Genomic DNA, 24,635 nt, shown 5'->3' with positions numbered 1-24,635 from the left:
CATATAGTGACATATTTTTATTTGATTAAAGATTAGGTGCCATGTCATATAACAGGATATAGTATATTATTTATTAAATAATACATAATAGTAGATATACTAGCATGTTATGTTCTGTTTATTTATTATCAGATAGTATATAATACATATGTAGTTATTTATATACATAATATATAATTCATGCATCTATATAATATATAACACATAACAATGTAGGATTATGATTAATATGTTTTATAACAAGATTACATAACAATAATGTTGTAATATTATCCATTGTATACCTTCGTTCATGACACATTCTCACCTAAGGTGCCTGTCAGAAGTATTTATGTATTAAAATTAATATTATAAGAAACAGTTGTGAACCTATCACCCAACATCAGAACAGGACTATTGACAGTGACATACTGTGTCCTATCCTGCCCTAGGCCTCTTCTCACAGGAAGCAACCAGCATCCTGAATCCTGGCTTACACTTGCCTTGTGTTACTTTCACACACACAACATTTAAGATCAGTTAAAACAAATGAACTGCAGGTACATGCAACGAAGTGGATGTATCATACACCCTATGTTAAATTGAAAAAGTAAGCCCTAGAAGGTAGCCTATATTGTGCTATGCTTTTAACTGTGTATATATATGTCAATTACACTCACTAAATTAGAACAACTACAGCTAGAGTCCAGGTGGGAGAGGGACAGATAAAAGGTGAGGTGAGCAGATTTGCTGCAGGTGAACGAGTTCCCTTCAAGTAACATGTCATTCTCTCTGAAGCAGGAGGCAAGGCCATCTGCTGGGAGTCAGGGAAGAGACAGAGGGAAGCTTAGAGGTGTGCAGAGAGCATAGAATGTTGACACCACTGTGTGGCAAGTGGGGAAATGTGCTCACTAGAGAAATCCTGGAGGATTGCCTGGCAGTGGCAACATGCTGGGCATTGATTTGTAGTCTTAGAAATCTGTGCTGGGAGAGCCTGCTGCCTGCAGGCTCAGAACAAATAGAGCTGGGTGAACCGAGATGGAAGTCATCCTGGTGAGGAAATGAAAAGATCAAGGGTCAAGGGAGTTTTGTTTGTCATAAAGAGAGTGCTGACTGTGGATGCAGAGCTGGAAGGTGGGGAAGTGGAAGTAAGAGGAACATGGACAGGTAGGAAAGCAGAGGAGTCAGTGCATGATGCCCCAGTGAGGGTGAAGGAGGGCCAAGGAGGCTGGTGGAGAAGCAGCTGGATGGCTAGAGTTGGGCACATAAAGGAGAGAGGCTGGACCTGGGGTGGAGACATGCCCGGGTATGAGCCCGGGGGTAGGGTGAATGGGAGGTGTCTGGCTCAGGCTGATGGAGAAGAAGACCCTACAATGACCATACTGGGTGGTGGAGGGAGAATCAACATTGACGTCTTGATGGTAGGTGGTGAGGCAATACAGAGTTGGTGGTCCAGGTGCTCCTGACTGAGGCAGATGAGCAGGGAGGCCAGGGTGGCAGGCACTGCTAGGAATGGACTGGGTTTTCCAGGTGTTCCCAAGAGAGGAGGAGAAATCACCTCATGGGGGAAAGTGAGCACAAGGAGGTCAACCCAGGCTCCTGATCAAACGGAGAGTGTGAGGGGGCAAATCGTCAACTCCAGAGATGGTGGCCTAGGAATCAGGGACCATGGGTGAAGTGAGGGGACACTCAGAGAAGAGAGAGAGATGAGTCTTCTGGGTGTAGGGGGAAGAGAGGCCCCAGGACAAAGGAGCACAGGGGCACAGTGATGAGGATGGACTGGCTCTGTTGTGACACTGCAGGAATGGCTGGATCTTTGTCCTGAGGGCTTAGTTTGGGGGGTCTACTGGCCTCATGAGGGCCCCCCCTCTCAGCAGCCTGGACAGATGCTCCCGCTCCTGATAGCTCTGTGGCCACCACTGTTCCCGGAAGGGCTCTGCCTCCATCTTCTATCAGACATTCCTGCCCAGTCCCCGACTGCCAGCGAGGGAGCCTGGGCCTCACAGCCGTTTGCCGTGGAGGGACACAGGCTCCTTGGAGAAGCAGGCTGATCTTATTTTTCTCCGTAACCCACGGCCTAGCAAAGCGCCAGCCTATGAGTGGGCCATTCAGGGGCTCGGATACTTCTTAAATTAACTCAAAGCAGTAGAATAGCAGAGCTGGAGGAAGTGACCACTGAGCTCACAGAGTTCACTGCCCACACCCCCATTCTACAGATGAAGAAACAGAGGCCAAGCAGCCAAGGTCATGCTGCTCTTTAATGCTGGCCTCTGTTGGGCATACCAAGTGATGAGCTGCACTGAAGGGCCTGAGAGGGGGCTCTGGGGTCAGACAGCTTGGGTTCAAGTCCCACCCCTGCCATTTACTAGCTGTGTGATTAATGACTGTCCTTCCTGTAAAGTGCCACCTCATTTGTTTGTCATGAACACAGAGTTCCTTGAACAGCAGGACAGAATTCTTTAAAGGTTTGCTGTTGCTTTTGTTACTATTATCACCAAGTGAACCCTGAAATGAAGAACAAAGACAGCAAGATTTTTTATTTTAAAAGATTTTAAAATACGATGATGACTGTTTGATTTAATCTATTCAAGTTTGCATTTGACCATTATTAACAACTGCACAATGGATGACTTTTGAGGAAATGTTACTTCATGTCTTTAATTCTCACTAACTACACAGGCTATTCAACAGGAAGCAATTTTTTTTCCAGGAAGAGGGACAAAAAGTTAACAATATCTCTGTACCTCTCGGTTCCCAGTGTGTTGGTTGTGATCTGTCAACCCAACTTTGGGGAAATGCCCACTCCTCCTGAGCTCGCTGCACTGCCACGTGGCCTCCAGGGGGCGATTTACCCCCACACGAATCCAGTATCTTGGTTCATATCTTTGCTTCAGATCCCTCAAGGGCTGCCCATGCACCAGGGCCCCATCTGCCCCACCAGTCTCACCTGCTGGCCTCCAGGAAACTATCCTGGGTCTCAACCATCCTCTGTTCCTATGCCCGCCCCACTACTCTTCATTTTGTCCTTCAAGTGTGGGCTCCTGTGGCTTGCCACCAAGCAGGGGTCTCCCAGTCCTCCACCTTGGGGAACTGCATCGTCCTGCACAGTGCCTAGCGAAACTGTGTGGAGGCCGGAAGAATACAGAACAACAGGTGCTCAGAGGGGCTGCCTTTCCCACTGCAGGGGCCCTGGAGAGCTTTCTCCCAGCTGGTTATTCACAGGCGCTGAAGCTGTGGAATCTCGATCTTACCAATTTAAAGGGCATCATCACTAATTACAAAAGAAATCATTTTTTCAGTAGCAAAAGGAGAAAAGACTTTGTGCCCCATGCCCCCATCTTTCTTCCTCCGCCTTCAGAGGTGATTCTCACTCTCTGGGCAAGGGTAGAAAGCAACAAACAGAATATTATTTTTCAATGATTCTTCTTTCCCACTCTGAAGATTGCATCCCAAGACTGATGAAGGCTAGGATGGTTTGGCTTCCCTGTACTGAGTATTCGGAGGCTCAGGGTGGAGGGGGTTAGGGAGATAATTCAGCATTATGGAACCAAACAGAGACATTAAAAGGTTCTACTCTAAACAGAAAGGAAGCAGGATGCTATAGAAATGGGAAAACCATCATTGGAAATGAAATAACGAGTTACAAGACAATAAACATGAAGATGTAAAAAAGAAAAAGTATATCAAAATACAAAAAGGTGGGAAAGGGAGACGGTAGCAAGAAAAGATAGATTTTTTTCTCTTTCTTTTTCCTTTTTCTCATTATTCTTAGGATGTGTTGGAGCCTACGTGATTATCAGTCTAAAGGAAATAGATATGATAATGGGTTGATATACTTGAAAAATAGGGTAACCACAAATCAAAAGCATATAATAGAGTTAAAAAAAAACCAAAAAAGAAACAAACTCTAAATGGCTTAAAGACTTAAACATTAGACAAGACGCTAAAAAACTCTCAGAAGAAAACATAGGCAAAACATTATTTGACATATATCTCAGCAGTGTTTTCCTAGGGCAATCCACCCAAGCAACAGAAAATAAAAGCCAAAATAAACAAATGGGACCTAGTTACACCTATCAGCTATTTCAAAGCAATAGAAACCATAAGTAAAATGAAAAGACAACCTATGGAATGTGAGAAAATATTTGCAAAAGATGAGACTGAACATGGCTTAACTTGTAGACTATAAAAATAGTTCATACAACTTAATAAGAAAAAAAAAATAAACAACCCAATCCAAAAATGGGCAGAACAACTAAACAAGCAATTCTCCAATGAAGATATACAAATGGCCAATAGGCATATGAAAAAAAGGCACAATATCGCTAATTATCTTAGAAATGCAAATCAAAACTACAATAAGTTATCATATCACACTACTCAGAATGGCCACCATTCAAACATCCACTCACCATAGATGCTGGAGAGGCTTGGAGAAAAGGGAACCCTCCTACATTATTGCTGGGAATGTAGTTTGGTGAAGCCAATGTGGAAAACAATATGGAGATACCTCAAAAGACTAAAAAAAGACATCATTTGATCCAGCAATCCCACTCCTGGGCATATATCCAGAGGGAACCTTAATTTCAAAATATACCTGCACCCCAATGTTCACAGCAGCATTGTTTTCAATGACCAAGACATAGAAGCAACCTAAACGCCCACTGACAAATGACTGGATAAAGATGTAGTATTTAGATATAAAAGAATATTACTCAGTTGTAACAAAGAAGGAAATAATGCCATTTACAGCAACATGGATGGACTTGGAGATTATCACACTAAAGTGAAATAACTCAGACAGAGAAAGACAAGTAAAATATGATACCACTTATATGTGGAATTTTTAAAAAAGATACAAATAAACTTATTTACAAAACAAAAACAGACTCACAGACTTAGGAAACAAACTTAGGAGTTTGGGATTAACAATTACAAACTACTATATGTAAAACAGACAAACAGCAAGGATTCACTGTAGAACACAGGGGAAAATGTTCAGTATCTTGCAACCTATAATGGAAAAGAACCTGAAAAAGAATAGACTATGTATATGTACAACTGAATCACTATGCTGTATACCTGAAACTAACAAAACAGCTGTATATCTGAAACTAACTAAACATTGTAAATCAACCACATTTCAATTTAAAAAAAAAGATAAGCTCTAAATAGCTGTATTCGAAGAAAATCTTCAACTCTTACCTCCTACAAAAAGTAAAATGGGAAGCTTGAGCAGGACCAAATTATACTGAATGAGAGGTTACATACCTTCTCCAGCACGTGGCCCATGGTACACATACATCGTGTTTTCCTTCAGGTAAGAATGGCCCTTACTGCCCAGGGAGCGAGTCCTGCTGGGACAAGGCCTCTGTGGCAGTGGCCTCCTTGTCACCACTCCATCTCACCAGAAGGCCAGGGTTTTCAGAGGGGAGGGAACACAGAGCTCATACACTTCAGATATATTTCCTGAGAAAAACTGTGGAAAGACCAAATTCACCTGCAGTGCAGGAAACATGAGCACGACCCCTAAGCAGACTGACAAACCCGAAGCAAGTCGGCCCGATGTTCACATCGGAACCAGAACAAAAACCGTCTGGCCCCAGTTAAACGATCACCATCTCACCTGCAATGAACTGTTCGTACTCATTGTCAGGGATGTTTCTGTTGAGACTTGAGAGATCAAAAAAGTCAGACCAGGGAATCCGGACCTGGTGGATGTCCAGGCTCTGCCAATGGTAGAGGCGGCCCCAAGGGGGTATCACCAGCACCGACTCTTCCATTTTCAGCAGGGTCTTCAGGAGGAAGGCGATGTGGATACAGACGCCCCTACGGAGGCTGAAGCCCTCCGGAGGGTTGACATAACACAGAAGGTACCTGGCAGGGAGCAAAGGAGAGCGGGTCTTCAGGGCCAGGTCTCTGCACAGGAATCCCGGCTTAGATAGAACAGATACAATGGGAATCTCTTCACAGCACATGGCCTAGACTCAAGACACGTTCAGCAGCTTCTGGTTTGTATAGTGGAGGCACTGCCCACCGATCTCTGTGTGGCCAATTATTTCGAGTCCGGGAGCACATGCAGAAGACATCTTGGCATCTGTCTATCAACGCTAAGCACCTGACTAGTACCTGAGCACCCGTTCTCCAGGGGATCTCAAACTTCTTGGCCTAAAGACCCCTGTACACTCTTAAATACTGAGGACTTCAAAAGGCTGCTGTTTATGTGGGTTAAATCTATCAATAGTTCCTGTGTTAGAAGTTAAATAAGAACTTTAAAAAATGCTTATGAGTTCACTTAAAAATAATAACAACCTACTACATGATACCATTAATACTCTTAAGCAAAAAATAAGTATATTTTTCTAAACAAAAATCATTAATGAGAGGAATAGCAGTGATTTTAATTTCTGAGAATCTCTTTTGGACTGGTGAGAGCTTAATTCTATCTGCCTCTACATTACCTGTTTTGTGATATCACAGACTAGGTTTTCCCTGGAAAACCCCACAGGAAACTCGGGAGTGCAAGAGTGTGCAAAAGGCAGGTGACTTCCCGGCGTTCCTACGAAAATAGTCTTGCATCTCAGGGGCCTCGGACTCACTTTGATAACTGCTGCCCTACCCTAGGCGAGACTCTCCTACACAAGAGCCAGGCAAGTGTCCTGGCTTCTTTAATGAGTTACCGCAGCAACACCCCTCCCTTCTCTGTGTTAATGTTTCCCACAACCTCCATTACTGCAGATGAGGATGTAATCCTCAACTGAGGCCTCTAATCCCAGAAGACTACCAACCTTGAAAGGGAGGGCCCATCTACCATCTCTACACCCCGCACAGTCTATTTTGAGTCAAGCCCTAGATAACTGCTAATTGACACTGACCCTTGTCTTATTCCTGAGTTTTAGCGAAGGAGCCAACATCTGGATGGAACTGAAATTTCCCTGCTGATATACAAGGCTGATAAACCACCCTATTCCAACATCTGATTCTGGGGCTCTTCAAAACCCGGGTAAGGCCCCGCTTCATAAAAGACTGGTCCTCCACCTGCCCTTCCCAGGGGTTCTGGGAGGCCGCGGCCACGCAGGGCTACCCGGACTCGCGGTCCAAGCCCCAGAGCCCGAGGGGGAGGAAAGCCGGAGGCTGTGCCCCAGCCCTGTCCCCCCCGCCCCAACCCGCTCCCCGGCACCACAGCCCTCCCCGGCCGCCACACCAACCCGGATCCCACCCCGGTCCATGTCCACTGGCCCCGCCAACGGCGCTGCCGTACGTTTACCGTCTGTGAGACGCCGCCCCAGAAAGGATGTCGGCCGCCGACTGACGCGGCCAGAACTAGTGGCCCGGCCAAGCAAGCCGCCATCCCCAGCAGCAAACACCGCCATGGTCCCGGGCAGCTGCACACTTCCGGAGCCCGCTGCCTGCCCCAGAAGCGCACGCCAGCCCGCGAGGAGCGCGGCGTCTTTATCCATGGCAACGCCGCGGGGCCCTCCCCTAGCGCTTGCGTCTGCGTCCTCCCGAGGCTAGACGTGCGAGAGCAGAACTTTCGGAGCCAATGGGAGCAAGGGCGCGGCCAGGACGGGGGTGGAGGGAGGCTTATGGGGCAGCTGGGCGGGGCCGGGGCGGGCGGGGCCGCGCGGAGGTCCTCAGCTGCAGGTGGCACTGGCCGGAGGCTGGGGCAATGCTGCCAACAGTGGGCGGGGCGGCGGGGCAGCGGGGCGGGGGCACCCTCACCTGTCTGTGTACGGGGCTCAGCCTGGGCTCCACGGCCTCCGCTTGCACCGGAAGTGGACCCAGGCTACCGGTGGGCAAGATAGAGGACTGAGCCCAGGCAGGCACGGCTGGCCAGGTAGGGCACCTGAAGTGCAGATCCGCCAGGCCGGCTGCCGGCCTTGAATACGCGCTGCTAGGCAGTTTCCAAGAAGACGGGATCTGTCCCAAGAGGGGAGGTAGGGCAGGGTGCCAGATGCCTGGTTGGGTGCGGTCTTACAGGAGAGCCACGTTGAGAGGGTGCAGAGCAGCCCCTGTGTTGGCGGGGCTAGGAATTTGGGGTATAGGGTGGGGATGATGTGTGCCATTCCCTGTGGTCTCCCAAAGAACTCGCACCCCCAAGCAAAGGACCCTGCTCCCTCCACCCTTCACTGCATCCCCTGCCTTCCCCAGCACCACCGCCCCTGCCCCCGGAGTGTCCCATGACCTCTCCCCACACCAGGCACCGTCCCTGTTACAGGTACTTATCTCCTGGTGGTTCCAGCCCAAGGGTGGGGGCTGTATCTGACCAGTTAGGATGCCTGGAGCCTTTGTATGAAACCTCAGACTATAATGCAGGCGTGCACAGAGGCCCCTCAAACAGGATTCCCTGCATTCCCTCCCCACCACGCACCCACAGCGCAGCTGCCACACCAGGCCAAGCCTGCTGGAGGACCGCTGTTCCCTCTCCTCCTGTCCCTGATCAAGAGTGCACCGCCCACACTGCTGGGTATTTAGTGGGCCTTAGAAGAGCAGCTGGTATTTTCATGGACAAATATTTGCTCTTTTGGGAAGAGTTGAGTGCAAAGGGATGTAGGGTATGCCTTTTCTGTTGTCCTGGAACTGGTGACTAGGATGCAAACTTAAGTCAAAGCAGTTTTTAGAGAGAGCCGCAATATATCTTACCCAAAGATCACTGTTCCCCTACAAAGGCAACACCACCTGGCGGGTGGGGTCCTGGTCCCTCTTTCTGGAGGTTGGGCTTTGCACCCTCCAGCTGGGACAGAGCCCGAAACAGCTCTGAACACGCTCCAACAGGCTTTCCCAGCACAAACTGCCTTTATTTTGAATCTGGCTGAAGGAAGCAGCTGAGAAATCTGGGTAAATCTTCCTGGGTGTAACCATGCCTTTTGTGCTGAATGAAAGAGCGGCTCTCCACATGCTAACAGCTTAGAACTGAATGTGTGTCGAAGCCTTCATGCATGTAGCATGTTGGGAACAGCGTTTCATGGTGAGGGGAACTCTATAACTTACATGTGTATGGGGAAGCCCTCACTCCAACAGGCTTTTCCTGCACAAACTGCCTTTATTTCGAAATTGGCTCTTGCTGAGAAATCTTGGTAAGTGTTCTTAGGTGTAGCCATGCCCATTATGCTGGATGAAAGAGCGGCTCTACACTTTTTCACATCTCAGAAATGAGTGTGTGTTGAAGCCGTCATTCATGTAGCGTGTTGGGAACACAGAATTTAGTGGTGAGAACTATGTAAATTACATGTCTATGATGAAGCACCCTCTCAAGCCGGGTATTCCAGTGCATACTGCCTTTATTTCGAAACTGGCTTCTCAGAAGCCTGTGGTCTCCACTGCAGGTCTGTCTCCAAACCCAGGGCCAGCATGGTAACTCTGCTCCCCCTGTCTATTCTGGAAGTTCTAGGTGTCCTCCATGGCCCTTCCACCATTATGTTTTTGGAAAACCCCACAGATGGAATGGGCCTGAGAACAGGAGAGCTGGATGCCAGAAGCCACTGCCCAGTGTGAGGCTCCTGGGAGGGGCATCTCCTCTCCGTGGGCTCTGATCTAACCTCCCCTCTCCCCCACCCCCACCCCTCTCCTCCTGCATTTCCTGATTGATCCCTGGATAATGGTCCATACCAGGAATGACCTGGGAGAGGTTTTATGAGTCTTTAAGTGGAAAAAAAGAGAAATCTTTAGACAAGTTACTGAAAATAGCTTCCAGCTTTACCGACAAAGACCTCATTCCAATGTTTAAGGCTAGTTGACAGGGTGTCAAATTGCTTAACCACTCACATCTGAGCAAGTGCTACCTCTCTCTCCAGCTCCCCGCAGCATCCACCTGTGGCAACTTGGCCAAAAGAAGGCAAGAAAGCTCTTTCCCCTCGCCAGCACCAGCGTGGCTTTGGAGTCAGTGGAGGCTGAGAGAAAGAGCCCCGCCCTGAGGTTTGAGGGGCCTCCAGCCACAGCCAGAGGAGCGGGGGTTTTCAGAGTGGCCCAGCAGGGAAACCAGGCAAGGCCACGTGGCCCAAGTCTTCCCTGCCCAGAGAGCCCCATGAACTGCTTTGGGCCACACTCCCCGTTTGGGCCCCCTGCAAAAAGTTACCACGGGAGCCACACCTGAGAAGGCAGAAGGACAGCCCTTTAGCCTGGGGTCCCAGCAGGTGTGTCCTGTGAGACCTGTGGCCACATAAGTTCCTTGTCTCTCCAGGTCACTGAAGGGACTGTGCTGGGCATCTTGGTGGTCAGGGACATGGGAACACCTCTAAACTCTGAAGAAGGACAGAGAGACTCTTCCTGGAAGCAAGGATTCCAGGGAGACACCTTGCCCAGAACTGGGGGACTGTGTCCTGAGTAGACCCCTGGGAGGCAATGTGGGGCTGTGGGGTCCTCTTCTGAGAAGGAAGCAGGTGAGTTTTCCGGGGGTGGGGTCCTGCTTTGTCCAGACATGTCCTTGTGTAAGACTCATTTACAAACACCTCCAAGTCCACCTAGGGGTGGCTCCAGAGGTGGGGGTAGAGGAGGAGAGTGAAGGGTGCAGACTTAGGGCCCCCTGAGCCACCCAGGGAGCCAAGGGTCAGTGGGAACATCTTGGGAGTCTAGTGCAGGGGTGGAGGACGAGCACTAAGAACATGCCAAGTCATGCAATAAAGTGACCCGTGACCACGAGACACAGGTGGCCGTACACCAAAAGAGGCAGATAGAAATTTAGACCCAGGATCTGAGAACCTTGAGAGGGGCTGGAGGGTCCCAGGAACCCTCAGGAACAGCTCTTCTAGGGGCACAGACATCCCAATACACACATTTCTCATGGAAGCTTTTTGGGGTGCAGAGTGAGTTACCAGGATCCTGAACTTAGTATGGAATCCCACCCCCTTGTTCATCACAGTTCCTGGCAATAAATTGCTGTCATTTGTCCCTGGACATGCACAGGGGAGCTGACTGCTGTGGGGGTCACTGCAGGACTAGAATCTTCTGGTGTCTGCTCTGTGACCACAGAAACCCAGGGGGATTTCTCAACGGGAGAACCTGGAGACCATGCCTGCAAGGACCACCCTCATGGGATGGCCAAGGAGCTCGTGGTACCCAGGTCACCAAGTGACGAAGTTGTGAGGTTGCCTGGGGTATCCTGGGGCATGTAGATTTCTGAGGTCAGCACGTGGGCCCAGCACTGCTGGATGGTCTGCACAAAGAGGGGCCTGCCCTCCTGATGATGGCTCTTAACACCTGCAGGGAAACTGCTCCCAGGGCTCCTGGAGGTCCATATTGAGAGTGTCCTGCCAGCCTTGTGGGGTCACCTTCCCCTGATGCAGAAGCAGACCTCTCTCCCTTGAGGCCCAGGGGACACCTGGCTCAGGTGCCACCTGTGTGCCCTGGACACGCAGAGCCCCAGAGCTCTGGCACAGCCTGGGGTGTGGTGGTGTCCGGGCAAGAAAGGCCCTGGGAAGGGGGTCATTCAAGGGCAGAGGCCACTCTGCAGGGATGCTGGACCTGGCAGCAATGCACTGCTTCAGTACTCCCTTGGGTTGGGTCTCCAACCTGTGGGATGGAAGGGCCACTCCTTCCTGCGGTGCAGTCGGGGGAACTAGATCCATCGTCAAGGTCAGCCCTGAAAATGGAGGCTGCGCTACCTCCATTCCTGGAAAGAAAATCAGTCCCCTCCAGTCCAGGTGATTCAGAAAGTCATTCAGCAATGTTCGGGGCCCCCTCTTTAGGCTTTGAATTAGAGCTGAGCGGCTTAGGAGGCCAGATCCCTGTCCGTGGCTCCAGGAGCAGGCTTTCTGCTGGGGGACAGGATCCTCACAAACACCTGTGTCTTTGTGGGACACTCCCCTCTGACAAGCTGGGAGGCAGGGTGCGGTTGTGGGAAATCGTGTTTACATGAGCAGAGGGCCACCATGTGGTGGGGGCACAGGAGACTGTGAGAATGAGTCCCACAGCCTTTCTGGAATCAAAAAACTGGCAAATGTGAAAAAGTGTATAATTTGTTTTATTGAACAGGCTGCTTATGTACGTTTGGAGGACCAGGTTCAAGGACTCAGCATCCCTCCAGGACAATAGCCTCAAGAGAAGAACAGACAGAGCAGGAGGAAATCTGGGGTTTCTCCAAGGAATGAGGTGGAACAGGGATTTCTGCAGATTTGCAAGGAGTCCCCGACCACTGAGCATGGGGTTATAGCCCCACGAGACCCCTGTCATGTTTGGCTTGGGCTCTGGCTCTGGCCTGCTCATGTATTCTTCCAGCAGAGTTCCAGAAACTCAGAGGGTGGAATTAGAGGGGCTGCGTTTGGAACCTAGTGAGGAGTTGGAGGGTCCTTTATATTGAGTCCCTTCATCCTAATCACCGTAGCTGAAGCCCAACACCCCCCAGGCCCCCATGGTTGCCGTGGAGGGAGAACAAGCCTGGCAGGCGACCTAGGGGTCCCACTACTGTGTCCTTCCCTTGTCTTCGTTCCCTTTCACCCCGGAAGGTGTGATTGTCTCGTGTCATGGTGGCCTCCACAATGTCCCTCCCAGTAATCTCTCTTCTCCATCAGGTGGGGTTCCCAACCCCGCTCAGCCTTCTCTGCATGGATGCTGAAGGACCAGGCCCACCTGAAGTTCTGAGCTCGAGCAGTAAGGTGGAAACAAAGAAACCAATGGAAAAAAGAAGCAAGTGTTTGTGGCAAAGCTCCCCACCACAGAGAAGCTGCCCTGAGTGGAAGGGAGAGTGTGGGCATGCCCGTTTGTTTCCTATTTCCCAGTGCTCTTAGCTTTCTTATTGCCTACCTGCATGGTTACAACAAAATGATCTGCAAAACTGAAAATATTTACTCTCTCGCTTTTACAGAAAAGGCTGGCCAGCCTCTGGTCCGGTACCAGGCAAGAGATTGGAGTTCCTTTCCAGTTTGGAAACATCCTGGCAGGCCCAGGTTTGCAAAGGTCTTTAAGAGTAGTTACGGAGTCTTGCTTTTAAACTTTTTTACGGCTGTATATACTTGTGAGATGTGTTTGTGATGTATAATTCTGAGCCGGGATTTTCTCAAACTGTTTCTCACTTCTTATACCAGACATTCCTAAATTCCAAGTGGAACTGCATATTAAGGAAGCCATGGAATTTAGCAAAAGGATACAGATCTCATTTCCTTTTAAGCATCGATGTACCTCCATCATGGCAGTATTTGTTATGTGTTATTGATAGGGGAACTAAGTAGTAAACAGATTAATAGAAAATAGGGGATTTTAGGTACACAGGTTCATCTTTTCAACATTGTTTGTAATATTTGCAGTTTAAGATGACCATTCCTGAGAAAGAGGCAGCCTCTTAGAATGAAATAGCATTTCCTCTGAACCATAATTAATTTTTATTTTGTAGACAGCAGGAAGGGTAATAACACATCACACATTTGGGGACGTCAAAGAGAAAATGTAACTTTCTGGGAGCGCACTCCCCCGCCTCCCCCTGCCCTTTTTACTGTCCCATTCTCCCTGGAAGGCTCTTTCTTATCTTCTGCTCATGGCTCCAGTAACTCTTTCTTCCTCCTTGTTCCTCAGCTGGTAAGGTTAGTTTTCTACTTTGAACAAGCAAACAAGCCAACAGAAGAGAAATTTCACAAGCAACTCCCAGCACATCCGCTCGCCTTCTGATGCCTGTGACCTCACTCTCGGTGCCCCACCGCTTATTAAAAGTGGCATCGAAAGCCAGTTCCTCCAAAAGTCCCCGAGGCCCCATCCCTCCCATCTTCTCTGGGTTGTCACTCCCAAAACCATCCTCTCTTTCACTGCCTCATCTATTTTGTTCTCCTGCTAGTTGGCACCATCAGTATATAAACGTCCATCCTCTTAAACAAACAGCACTCCTTGACCCTAATTCACCCCCACCAATTGCCACCCTGTGTCTTTGCAGCAAATCTTTAAGGAGTTATTTAAACTCACTGTCTGCATCTTCTCTTGAGCCATCCCCTTTTACACCCACTCTGGCTTTTCGCCTGATCCCTCGCTCTATGGAAACTGCCCCATCAAGGCCATCAGTGACTCCATGTTGCTAAATATAGTGGTCAATTTTGACTCCTCATCATGCTTGGCCCCTCGGCAGCATTTGACCCAGCTCTTCCATCCCTCCTACCCCGTGTTCCTGCTTCACTCAACCTCCAGCCGATCGCAATGTGTGTTTCTGCTTTTGGCCTGCTGGCTGGTCCTTTGCCAATGTCTCCTGTTTTTTCCAAACATATACTGTGGGTGTTCCCCAGGGTGGGTTCCTGGGCCTCTCTTCTCTCTCTCTGCTATTCCTTTGGTGGAAGCAACCCAGCCTTGGAAATTGGCATGCCATCAATTTCTCGATTTCTCCAAAATTCCCTGATTTCCCCTTTCCATCTGAGCCTTTATCCCTGAGGCTCACATTCTTTTCCTTTCATTCATCTTGCTTTCTCATTCATACATATGTTCTACTATGTAATTACTTTTCCAAATTTTGAATCAGTACATATATATCATGTAAAATGCTCAAATATGTATTATTTCCACTAAGATGCTAATTCTACCTTAGAACATTTCTGCACTTCTGTATTTATGTGAAAAAAGTGAATAGTATTTCTACAAGCCTCATAGTTAAACACTGTGTTAGTTTGGGGCTATTATGTAACATGAAATAATGGTACATGAACATAGTCGTTTTTCATTTATTTTTATGTAACACCGAGATGAGGTTTTTGCCCTGAAGACTGGTTTTATTGAAATTTTACCTACGTTACGGACAGTCACTTTATGTGAAAGCCCTCATTTCTCCCCTTTTTTGATATATGTTCCATTTGGCTATATATAACATATACTTGGCATGAAACGAAATTCCCAAATCATTCACATAATACAATTAATATGTTTAAATTATATTTTTTAGATGTTAAAAAGAAAAAGAAAACAGATTCCTCTACCTATTAGGCACTTCTGTGGCAATATGTAATACACCCCTTAACCATGACATTGAAGAACTGAGCTGATACCAGCCCCTTTCCACCTGCTCAGCCCCACCTTTTCCCATCCCCTGTGGATGGAGAGGACATCCCTCCCATTGTCCAGGCCCAGATGTTGGAACCATGTCCTTTCTCTCTCTTTCTTTTACACTCACAGACAGCAAATGCAGCTTGTTAGAAAATTCTGGATATTCTGTCTTAATTAAATACCTGCTCTCTGCTCCCCGCCCTCCTAAGAGCCACCTTCAGCCCTTCCTGGATACCAATAGCCTTCTGTTTCCATCTTTGCTTTCCTACAATCTCTCATCCACACAGAGTCAGAGGGAGCCTGTAAAAACATACATTGGGGGTGGTGGGTGTTGCTCAGTGGTAGGGCGCATGCTTAGCATGCTTGAGATCCTGGGTTCAATCACCAGCACATTCATTAAAATAAATAAATTACCTCCCCCCAAAAAACACAAACACAAAAGCATAAGTTGGACTACATCACCCCTCCCCTCAAAACTCACTAAACGGGTCACCATGTCATTAGGAGCCAAAGTCGTCACAAAGGCCTCAGGACCCAGCGTGCTCTGCCTCTCTGCCCACACTCACCCCCTCACTCTGGGGGCCTCTGGCTCCGGCTCTTCCTTCTTCCTCCGGATCTATTCTGCTTCAAGTTCATTACTCCGTGAGATCTGCCAGGATTGCCTTAATCTCTCCTGCCTGCCTCCCACCCCACCGCCATCACCCGAGTTTGCTCATATCACTCTTTTTTAAAAATTTATCCAAACTCTTGCTACCCCAACATGCTGCCTGTTTCCTCTGCTAAAATTCTGAGCCCCCAGTGATGGGGAGTCATGTCTATTTTGTTGACTGATAAAGCCCGAGAGCCTTGGGAACGGTCTAGTTAGGAGATTCCCGTATGTAGTAGGAGCTTATACACATTTGCTGAATGAATGTAGATGCCCTGGTCCAATCTGATGGAGCACTTCTGTGACGTGCGCAAAGAATAACTCTCCTTTCCACCTGAGAGGGGGTGACAACTTCCCTGGTGATTAAAGGCAAGAATTTTTTGCTTTATGCTGTTAACCTTAGGCGGGGAGACTGGGGGATTTTCATATATATTTTTAAATTTGGTTCACTCTGCAGTTGGTCTTTGGTCTCTGTATAATTTGGAGAAACTCTTTATGAGTGATCATTCTTTGATCAGATTAAACAGGTTCCAGGGGGAAGGACCAAGCCTGTCCCATCAGCCATTCTATGTGTCTTGTCCTGGGACCCAGTGGATGCTCAGCATATAAGTGAACCGACAGGTGTGAGTGAAGAGATGGGAGCATCTCATTATTGTGGCGGATCTCTGTCCAATGCCTTGAGATTTGGGGAAGGGTTTACGAGTGCAGAAGGGAGAGGTCAGGTCCTCTGTGCTTTTCCTGAGTGCCCTGGACTTACCCATTCCCCCAGCCCCCTCTGGGTAGCCAAGCCAAGGAGCTGGGCCACCAGGGGTTGTGCTGATCAATAATCCACCTTCACCCCAATTCCGGGGGTAGGTACACATGGTTGTAGACACTGGAGTCAGGTCCTTGGAGGAATTCCTCACCGAACTATGTTTTGGACCTTTTATTTTTCTCTAGAACCTCCAGCTGAAGAAGATTGTCTTAGACACATGAAAGTTGAGGACACCTTCTGTCCCCTCGCAACCCAGGTGGGGCTGGGAGTCTGCTGTTTCTATAGCCGGTGGGCTCGTGTTGATTTGGGCATCACTGTGCCTGAATTCCTGCAGTACACTCGGTGGTAAGGATGGGGGTGCCTGGCAGGGAGGGAAGCGGGTTGGGAGACTGTACAGCTGGGCTGATGTTAACCTGGGGTGAGCGGGAGCTTGCTGATGCATGGCATCTCGGGGCAGGGAACTCTCCACACTCAAGAGGGGTTCCCACTCCCGCAGGGGCCCTTTGATCAGGGTGCTGGGCTGTCAGGGGACCACAGGGGTCCCAGTGAGGATTAGGGTGCCTTCAGGCAATGGGAAGTGTGGGGTCCAGTGGCAATTGAATTAACTGTGCACCCAAACCCAGCCCCCACCTCTTTCAGCCTGTTTCCTAATCTGCAAAACTGGAATGTTATTAAACATCTCGCGGGGTCATTGATGGGCTGGGACAGACTAGACAGTCAGGAGCTGGAATTCCTCTGTCCCCTGATTGTTTGCCTTCTTTCTGACTATTTGCTCTCACAAGCTCAGTCTCTCTGTCTCTCGCTCTTTCACTTCTAAGTTTCTCTCATGCTCTGGTTTCATTTGATTTCCAACCACCACCCCTCCCCTCCGCCAAACTCCAGATGAGTGAACTTGATTTCTATGTGTCAGTTCCAAATTCCCAGGAAAGATGCTCTGTCACCCTCTGGATCTGCTGTCCAACCCATGAGTTGTGGCCAGAGGAGCGAGTCCTTCTGGGACCAGCAGAGGGTCTCTGCCCAGCCCCCAGCCACCACTGTGGGAGCACATAGCTCTCCGTGGAGGAAGTACTGGCTGTGACCTTGTGTCACTAAGTGTGAATTTATGTCTTCTCTTGAACCACCTTCATCCTCCTAAACAAAGATGAAAATTAAACACTCCCGGGATTTGTGTCATGGAACACTCAGGGTGGGGGCTAATGGGGCTGGAATTTCTGCTGTATTTAAGGGGCTACACTGAATCCCCAATGAGAGCCTGCAAAGGGAACAGCACCGGCCCCACCCGGCACTTAGGACGCTGAGTCTGCGTGACGGTGAGCCAGGCTTCTGACCACAGCTCAGGGGTCTGGTCTGACCAATTAGCCTTTGAAACCAACCAGCTTTGGATTCCTCAATCCCACCCTGAGGTTTTACCTGAACCATCAGCTTCTGTATCTCTGAAGACAGATGCTGAGGACCCTTCACGTAAGCCGTTCGCACAGCCCTGTTCAGGCCTTTGTGCTGCACGGTCTGCCCGGCGAGCTGACCGAGGTTGGTATTTTACTGATGTTAGAAGTACTCTGGTTTCCCGATGTACTGTTTCACTGAACAAGCAACAGAAGCCACTTCTCGCTGATAAAAGCAGAAAAGGGACATAATGAAAAGATACTGGGAGTGGCCAGGACCGGAGCCAACCCAGGAGCTGTAGGAGGTGTTAGGGAGCCCCAGGCACCAGGCTGGGAGGGGTGCTACCGGGCCCCCTGCCACCCCAGAAGGGACCCCCTCCACCCGACCCTCCACCTCACTCACTGCAGGTTCATGTCCCAGCAGGGCCAGGTCACACTGAAGCCACCAGCACACACCTCAGTGGGGCAGCTGGCCCCGTCTGAGCTGCGGGCGTGCCTGGTGTGGGGAGAGGCCCAGTTAGAGGAAGGCGGTTCCCCTACTGTTCCGAGTTAAGGTGCAAGTCAGTGCCCATCACTCAGGAGAGCCAGGCTGGACGGACCTCATTGTAGTGACTAGGCTGTCTGAGTTCACTTATTATTTTCTATGTTTGAAGGCCCTGGAGGGAGAAAAAGTGAAGGTTCTAGTACTTATTTTGTGTTTCCCACGTACCAGGTGTGGTAAGCAAGCCACTTCAGACAAGGCCCGGAGCAACCACGTAAATAGGCCACGGAGCAAGTCGTGCAGTCAGGCCTCTGTGATCCCGAAACCCGTGTCCCCATCGGCTCCATAGTTACCAGTGGAAACTAGGGGGATTTATGGGACTGTGTGCTCCTGTGGGGGCTGGGATATGTGTGTTTAAGTCCACATCTTCAGAAACTCGGCTAGAACCACAGCCACTGATTGCACGGTGGCAGAGAAAGGGAGGATTCCAGCCTCTGGTCCAGCTCGTGTGGAGCTCAGAATTTCTTCCTCCTGTCCTGAAAATAACACCAGATCTGAGGGAGCTGCAAACCCACTGCTCTTCTTAGATCCCAGAAGACTGAGGGGGAAAGCTGCTCCCAAATCAGAGAGGTTGCAAAGGGAACAGCGGGCAGGCTTGGAGAGTCTCAGCTCCCAAGGCAGAACCTGCTTTTGTAAGAACCCTGGGGGCAGGCAGATTTAACAGTTCCCTGAGGCCAGCAGGAGGCTCAGTGTGGGGAAATCAGAGTGTGACAAGTCCAGGGGGCCAGTCAGAGGGGCCCCATGTTCTTTTTCATGTATTTTACATCCAGGACCATGTCCTGTTCTCAGAATGAAGGTCAGAGGATAACTCCTCATGCTTCCTGCCTGGATAGGAGAAAATAACTGTATTGAAATACACCCAGAACATTCTGTTTCATTGGGGGAAGTTGTTTTTTGTTTGTTTTTTTAATGAGAAATTATTTTACCAGAGCCTAACCAACCTGGGAGAAGGGAAATCCCTTCTGTGTCACCCAAATTGGGGTGGGGGGAAAGAGACACACTTGTGGAGGTCACAGCTCAGGGCACAGGCTCAATGAGAACTAATCACAGGACTGCAGATGCCCTGCTCTGTCCCGCTCCCCCAACACCTTACCTCCATGTCAGTAGGGCCCGTGTGTAATAATAGGAATAATACTAACAGAAGTAAATGTCTCAGGAGTGTCTAGGGAAAACCCAAAGACAGCGGGGAGATGAAAACAAGGACACACAGGCTGTTTTAGCCTCTCACACCAATAGCTGTAGCAAACTACACACAGCCCAGCCCCAGTAGATAAACAGACAACCTCACAGAAGAAATTATTTATTTTGGTTCTCTTACCCAGTGCATTCCATGGTGCATCCTCGCCTAGAATTGAGTGGAAGCAAGTCCATCTCAGAAGGGACATAACTGAAGAGGGATGGCTTCCCAGACTCTGAGGGGCAGAGAGAGCACCAGCCTGGGTTAGAGAAAGGTGAGGGGTGGGGTAGGGTGTGGGCTGCCTTCTTCCCCATATAAGGAACCTTCCTGAGGCCAGCACAGTAGGAGGGAGGGCCATGGGGTGGAAGCAGCCAGACTTCATCCTGAGAACTGTTGGGATGCCTCAAAGGGACCATTCAGGTGCCCAAACTGGGCCCTGATTGAGGGAGCCAGTCGGTCTGACTCAGAGCCCAGGACTGAGGTGGGCTCACAGCAGGCCGGTATTACTTGGCCGGATCCATTTCACTTCTCCGAAGCCCTGTGTAAAACATGAAGCGTGGACGGCCTGGTGAGCACAGCTCTGCCCTCAAGACCGGTTTCAACTCCTCTCTTCCCAGAGAACAGCATCTCTGAACCCGTCCTGGGTGACCTCACAGAGATCACCCTAGTGGCCCAGGCTAGTGACCGGGAACATGTACCTTCCTGCAGGCAACCCCTGACGTCCACTGATACATCATATACTGGCAAAGAGTGAGTCACTGTGCATTGGTCTAACAGCAGAGACTCTGCCAAAGGCCCAAGAGGTGGTGTGTGGGACATGCAGGGGTGCAGGAGTGTAAGCAGTGCAAAAGTGTAACTGGTGACAGGGGTGCAGGGGCTGTGGATGGCGCAGGCATTTCAGGGGATGTGGGGGTGGAGGGATGCAGAATTGCAGAGTGTAGCAGGGGTTCAGAGGTGCAGGGAGTGTAGGGATGCAGGGAAGTGCTCAGGGACGTGGCCAGGATTAGAAGGCAAGTTCACATCCTTGCAGTTAGCCTGACCCCGGGAGGCTATTGCAATGCTTTGGGGCGGCGGCGGCGGCGGTGGCGGTTGGGAGGCTGCCCGGGCAAGCCGGTCGATTTCTTCTCTTCCCTGCAGCCTGGCCTGGGGTGGGGCTTGGCCGGCGGAGATTCGCCAGATGTTGGACTCCAGGTAAGCTTGCTCCTGGGAGGTGGGGCGGTTAGGTCAGAGGGCGGTGGCAGCGGCAGAGGGGCGGAGCGGGTCTACCCCTGGCGAACGGGTGGAATAGCTGCCTTGTCCCGGCTGCTGGGCCTGGGAGCGGCCTCTTCTTCCCCAGGTCGCCGGACACTCCTGTCCCACTCAGCTTGCTGAGTGCGGAGTGGGGGCGGGGCCGTTAAGGTGCGGGACCCACGGGGGGAGGGAGGCTGCCGCGGAGGAGCCGATCAATTCGCTCCGCTCTCCCCGGAGGCGGAGCCAGGGGCGGCTTCTGCTGCCCTAGAGGCGGGACGCGGGTCTCCAGATGAACTTGCTCCTGGGAGGCGGCGGCGGAGGCGGCAGGGGCAGGGGATGTGTTCCAGGGAGTTGCTCCATTTCTTCTCTCCCCCACGGCCTGGCTTGGGGGCGACGTCTGCCGCCGGAGATTTGCCTGAGGTCCGACTCCAGGTGAGCTTGCTCCTGGGAGATGGGTGCGGTGCGGTCAGGGGGCTGGTAAGGTGGTGGCTGCAGGCATAGGGAGGCTGCCCCGGAGGAGATTGTGGATTAGCTCCATGTCTGCACCGCGTGGCCTGAAGGTGGCCTCTGCTGCTCCAGGTCCCCGGACACCCCTGTCCCACTTTGCCTGCTGGGGGCGGGAGGCAGGGTAGTCAGGGTGCAGGGTTGGCGGTGGTCGGGGGCCTGCAGCGGGGGAGCGGCCCATTTGCTCCCATCTTCCCCGCGTCTTGTCCTGGGGGCGGTCGCTGTTGCCCTGTGTTATGAGACGCGTGTATCCTAGTCGGCCTGACCCCGGGAGTTGGACTTGGTACTTTGGGAGTGGTGGCAGCAGCGGCAGGTTTTCCCATGGAACTTGTCCATTTGCTCCCACTTCCCCCCATGGTTTGCCCTGGGGGCGGTCCCTGTTGTCCCAAGTTCGTCGGACGTCCATCTCCAGGTCAGCCTGCTCCCTAGAGAAGGCCACTGTGAGGTCATGGGCAAGAGTGGTGGCTGCTGCGGGGGTAGGGGCTGCCTTGGGGAGCTGGTGGATTGGCTCCCGTCTCCCCGATGGCCTGGTGTGGGAGTGGCCTCTCCTGCCCCAGGTCACCAGACGCACCTGTCCTACTCAGCCTGCTGGGGGAGGGGCGCCCTGGGCGGTGCCGTTAAGGTGCGGGGCTGGCGATGGCGGGGGTAGAAGACCTGCAGCGCGGAGTCTGTCAATTTGCTCTCCTCTTCCCCGCGACCAATCCTGGGGGCGTCCTCTGCTGCCCAAGAAGCCGGATGCCCGTCTCCAGGTCAGCTTGCTCCTGGGAGACGGGCCCGATGTGGTCGAGGGGCAGAGGCAGTTGCGACGGCCGGCTGCCCCGCCTAATGGGGCCACTTCTTCTCCTCTCCCCTGACCTGGCCTGGGGACGTCCTCTCTGGCGCAAGATTCGCCTGACACCCCACACCTGGTCTGATTGCTCCTGGAAGGTGGGCGCGGTGAGATCAGGAGGTGGAGAGGACAGGGGCTGCCCATGGAGAGCTGGAGGATAAGCTCCAATCTCTCTGCAGGCCTGACGTGGGGGCGGCCTCTGCTGCCCCTCGTTCCCAGGTCACACTTCTCCGGGTCATATTTCCCCGGGGTTGCGGTAGGGTGCGGGGGCGTCGGGGTGTTGGCGGGGGTATGGAGCCTGCCGCTCGGGAGCTGGGGGTTTAGCTCCCATCTTTTCCGCAGATTGGCCTGAGGGCAGCCTCTGTTGCTCCAGGTCGCAAAGCAATTTCCCTGACAGCTTAGCCACCGGAGGTGGGCAGGATGGGCTGAGAGGGCTGAGGCAGCCGCCAAGGCAGCGACGGAGGGGGCTGTCCCTGGCCAGCTGGTCAATTTGTTCCCATCTCAACCTTTGCTGCCCCAGTTTCGCAGAACGCCCTTCTCCAGTTTATTCTTCTCCAGGGAGGTGGGCGCAGTGCATGCAGCCCGAGGTCTGGGCTCTCCCTTGGGAGGGGCAGAACTCTCTTGTTCTCCTTTGTCTTTATTCTTCAGCGAAGTGGTTACTGGACGCAATTCTTAATTCTGAGAAAGTGTAGCCTGTGTTATGGAAGAGCTGCTGGATAGTGAGGTTTCTGGGTGGATTTTCACATCAGCTGATGCCCCAGGCAGGCAGGAAAGCTATTACTCAGAGCTTCTTAGTCTGGGGTTGGGGATGGCCCCGCCATCCTCACCATGCTTTTTAAAAATGTGTTACTCCCCTCTTTTTCCTAGGTGACATTTTAGGTTATTGGGTCTCAGATTGCTGGCACACTCATCCCTGTTCTCAGACATCTTTTAAACTTGGGTGAAGTGATAAGTAGGGGAAGATGATTTACTGAAAGGTAAGAATACTTAAATTCGCATTAAAGCTACATTCTGTCAATCTTTCTAAAATGATTTTCCTCTGATTCTAAATCCACGACCTAGTGAATGTTGTACTCCTGTGTAAATCATTGATCTTCACATCACATTTGTTGAGTGGTCAACGAGATTTGTTAATTAGATTATTCCTGAAAGGAAAAGTTCAGGCTTTTCAGAATTCCTTGTCTGATGTCACCCAGGCAGTCACAGTAGAAGACAGAGCTGATATAAAAATCCCTCAGCTGCCTGAACTGCAAAGCTTCTGGGATTACTGATCCCTGAAATGCAGGTGACTCTTGATGATAATCTGGGGGATGGTTTAAATGATCAGATTCTTCCAGTCCTATAAATGGGTTCCGTGGCCCCAGCCCCGGGAGAACTGGACATAAGGGCCATATCGTGTGTGGTGGGATGGGAAGGCAAGGTGTAAGAGCTGGAATCACTGAGATTCCACACTCGCTAAACACAGACTCCAGAGCCTAATTGTTGTCAGGTTCTGTTCTGGATTTGAGAGTGTGTTCATACATGATTCTTGCCCTTCTGGAGTCACTGCCTGGGTGGAAGTAACCTTTACATAGATCTGTGGAGGATGACATTTAAGTAGATGGGCTGTTATGGTTCTCAATGTGCCCAGGCTTGCTCTTCCAGGCACTCGTGGGACTAACGCGAGTCATGTTATTCACTCATTCACTGATTTATTACCCTTGAATTGATCACTCGTCCCACAGTAAGTGAAACAAGGTAACAGGAAGCTGAGTTTTGTCCCCTCTCCTATCACTGATTGTTTTTCAGTCGGGCGCCCTGCGTATGCATTGTGAACGGTGGTATTTCGTGCCCAATGGGGCAGCACTGTCAGTTCTGAGAATCAGGGGAGACACATGGGTAGGACAGCACCCTGACACACATGGCACCCCCCATCCCGTGAGACAGAATTGTCGATGCTCAGGTGACCCGATGTAGACTGCGGTGCTAAACCTGAGCATGTTTAGTTATCCTGGTGGCTATGAAAATACAGACTACCAGTCGCTACCTCTGGAGACTCTGAGGGTGTGCACCCCAGAATTCTGCATTTTAAGAAGCACTTTAACGAATCCTGATGAAGAGATCTGAGTGTCCCACGGAGAAACACTGGTGTGCGAGGCACCAATATTGAGGATTCTCAGGGAACGATGTCTTTTTAGGATGGTCCATGGGCCCTCACTTTAGACTTTTGCCTTGGGTTTAATTGTATGTGTTCAGAAGTGATGTCTTTCAATTCCAGTGCATGTCAGCATGCTCTGTGTAGGGATTTACTCTCAGTAGATGGCAAAAACTATGATTCTTCAGGTCACCGAGCTACACTGTGAACGATATTTTATTTTGGTTTTCTTTGTAGCAATGCAGAGTCTCCCAAGAAGAGATTTAGACTCAACAGCTTTGTGTCAGACTTTGGAAGGCCGCTGCTGCCCAAGGTGTTCTCTGGCAGTGCAATGACGAATCTAGGTCCCTCTTTCACTGCTACATCAATGAAGTGGACCACTTGGACAAGGCCAAAGCTGGTATCCCTACCATAGCCCTTTACAGTGTTATTCGGCTCCAGGAAGCCATCAGATGCAGCAGGTGGCCAGAGGAGGAGCCGAACAGACTCATGAAATGTGACATCCCCAACTTT

At 50.6% G+C, this 24,635-nt stretch overlaps 3 long non-coding RNA genes across 3 annotated transcripts; all 3 read left to right on the top strand.

The window, feature by feature from the left end:
* The first annotated feature begins 7,685 nt into the window (after window positions 1-7,685).
* Window positions 7,686-10,358, top strand: LOC140694039 (uncharacterized). Its single transcript, XR_012069781.1, has 3 exons — window positions 7,686-7,816; window positions 9,774-9,894; window positions 10,160-10,358. It is a non-coding gene; the product is annotated as an uncharacterized lncRNA (long non-coding RNA).
* A 7,236-nt stretch (window positions 10,359-17,594) lies between these two features.
* LOC140694036 (uncharacterized) lies at window positions 17,595-20,175 on the top strand. Its single transcript, XR_012069778.1, has 3 exons — window positions 17,595-17,852; window positions 19,571-19,699; window positions 20,043-20,175. It is a non-coding gene; the product is annotated as an uncharacterized lncRNA (long non-coding RNA).
* Window positions 20,176-20,882: 707 nt separating this feature from the next.
* LOC140694041 (uncharacterized) lies at window positions 20,883-24,624 on the top strand. Its single transcript, XR_012069783.1, has 3 exons — window positions 20,883-21,087; window positions 22,856-22,965; window positions 24,360-24,624. It is a non-coding gene; the product is annotated as an uncharacterized lncRNA (long non-coding RNA).
* Window positions 24,625-24,635: the final 11 nt, after the last annotated feature.

The sequence above is a fragment of the Vicugna pacos genome, unplaced genomic scaffold (genome assembly GCF_048564905.1).
Source record: "Vicugna pacos unplaced genomic scaffold, VicPac4 scaffold_20, whole genome shotgun sequence".
In the NCBI taxonomy this organism is placed as follows: Eukaryota; Metazoa; Chordata; class Mammalia; order Artiodactyla; family Camelidae; genus Vicugna; species Vicugna pacos.
This window is presented reverse-complemented; position numbering and strand designations above follow the sequence as displayed.